This window comes from Octopus bimaculoides, chromosome 6 (genome assembly GCF_001194135.2).
Source record: "Octopus bimaculoides isolate UCB-OBI-ISO-001 chromosome 6, ASM119413v2, whole genome shotgun sequence".
In the NCBI taxonomy this organism is placed as follows: Eukaryota; Metazoa; Mollusca; class Cephalopoda; order Octopoda; family Octopodidae; genus Octopus; species Octopus bimaculoides.
The window spans coordinates 107,127,240-107,129,818 of record NC_068986.1 but is presented as its reverse complement, the minus strand read 5'-3'; the positions used below and the strand labels follow the sequence as shown (position 1 = coordinate 107,129,818).

General features: G+C 32.5%; 1 protein-coding gene across 1 annotated transcript in view; it reads right to left on the bottom strand.

Annotated features, from left to right (window-relative positions):
* Positions 1-671, bottom strand: part of LOC128248057 (uncharacterized) — a 30,853-nt gene extending 30,182 nt beyond the window's left edge. The window contains exon 1 of the mRNA XM_052968448.1: positions 542-671. The gene's annotated coding sequence lies outside the window, so the exon portion shown is untranslated. The remainder of the gene's footprint in view (positions 1-541) is intronic.
* Positions 672-2,579: the final 1,908 nt, after the last annotated feature.

Genomic DNA, 2,579 nt, shown 5'->3' with positions numbered 1-2,579 from the left:
TATATATATATATATATATATATATATATGTATATATGTATGTATGTATGTATGTATGTATATATGTATGTATGTACACACATACACACACACACACATATATATATATAAATATCATCTAGACAAATACATAGACAGAAAGATAGATAGATTGAGAGATAGATAGATACTCATATACATCCCACGCTCAATGTTGCTGACAACATTTCTTTCAATAGTTTTAATCTTCTTCTGATGTTTTTTTTTTTACTTTTAGGAAGATCAAAGACGTGGTATGACCAAATTCCAGAAGGAATTACTGAGAAAGAGGATTGCAAAATTTTGTCGGATGCAATGATTCAATGTGACAATAAAATTAATATCGAAAACCTGACATTGTTGTAGTGAACAGAAAAGAAAAAAAAAACTTGTTTGGTAATTGACATAACATGTACTGGTGACATCGACACCCAAGAGGAGAAAGAAGGAAAAGTGAACAACTATAATGAATTGATGTGGGATATATCCAGGTTGAGGGAAATGAAAAAAGTAGACGTAATACCAATAGTGATTGGTGCCCTTGGCACGAGTACTCCGCAAATTCTTGAATCTTAGCCCTGGATACTTATGTCCTTCTTCATCAATTTATGGTAAACTGCTTTTGGAATTGCATTCGATTTCGTCTTCTGTTTTAGATTGGTCAGTTTCTCTTTCTATAAAAATAAGGAATACAGAACAATTATTAATGTATAGTGAAATCAAATATTAGCAAATAAATTTGGCTGGGCTTGTTAGTTATAAAGATGTACATTTTACTCAATATAATATAAATCTTCACAAATTTACAGACATGAAATTATATAGTTATTATAACTTTGATGAATTCAATTGCCAGCTGGTGAGATTTATCGGGCAAGTTAATCTCACTCACAAACCAAAATATAAATATTTAATTATTTTTTCTGTTTAACACATAGAAGCTTACAAAAACATTCATTCTGACAATTGTATGCGTATCTAATTAGCTATACAAACATCTATACAAACGCATAAGCAAATACAAAGGCACATACATACATACATACATACATACATACATACATACATACATACATACATACACTGCCTGAATACCAATCTTGAGAAATTAGGCTTCTCAAAATCAGAAGGAAGAAAGCTAATTGGAAGACTACAGATCCAATCCATCAATGGAACTGTAAAAATCTGTAAACATTTCCACAAGTGTATCGTTTAAAACTTTCCAGAAGTGTATCATGTATGGGCATGTCTAGGTATGCAACTATATTCATGAGAATACATACATACATAAAAGACACAAATCTGCACATATGTACATACATACGTACATACATACATGCATACATACAAACATACATACATACATACATACATACATACATGCATATATACGTACATAATACAAAAATACCCTGTTGTTGATGTTGAAATTCCAATGAAGGAACTTTGGATCTAGGTTAGAAACCATTTCTTTCTCTATTGGCAAGAAATCTCGAAATAAACTGAATAATGACATACATACATGCATACATACACACTCCTTCACTCACTCACTCACACTCTCTCTTTCTATCTATTTATCTCTTTCACATACACACACGTCCATTTCATATACACGTACATACATTTTTACAGAAATTAACGAACTCCGGATGATGAAATCACATTCAGTTAAAAATATTTCTGAATGATTAAATTATTGTGTACATCAAAAAGTCGACGGTTTTTTTCTTAGAGAGCGCAAGGTTTATGTGTGTGTATATGTCACAGAAAGCGGACGTGTGTTTGTGTTGATTGACATGCCATGACATTCATTATATGTGTGTGTATTCTGTATGGGTGTATGTGTGTTGACGTCATGGAAGCTATGTATTTTTTCGTCAAGAAATAACAAAAATTGTGTTTAATCGTTTAAATACAGGTCCAAATGTCACAAAAATTTGTACTGCATTGCCGAAGATAAGTATGAAATTAAATATGTAAAAAACAATTAAGGTAAACTATACTATTTCTGAGATATTTCAGTTACGCACAAACATCCGTATAGTTTTAGTATTATCAAGATGCGACAGAAAAAGAAAATTTAGCAGCAAATGCACACCAGCAGAAAGAAAGACGGGCAACTGAATCAGATGAAACCAGGGCAAAGCGACTGAAACAGATGTCTGAACATGTCCAGAGATGTGGACATGATTCTGTTTCCGCTACACATGACCAACTCGTTAGAGTATCACGAGAGCAAAATATTCTACTTCAAAATAATGGCGTAAGGTGACAAATTGTTGATGCAACTCTAAAGAAATCATTTTTGCGATCATGTGGAATTAGTGGAGATGACAACCAATCTAAGACTTCTTACAATCTAAGACTTCTTACAATCTAAGACTTCTTACAATCTAAGACTTCTTACAATCTAAGACTTCTTGCAATCTAAGACTTCCGAAACACCCCCAGTGGAGAACGGTCCTCAAAAGTAACCCCCAATGGATTTTTCCCCCAAATTCTAATGTTCTCGGAATCTACAGAGTCGGAGGTATATTTGTAGAAAATGTCATTAAAAA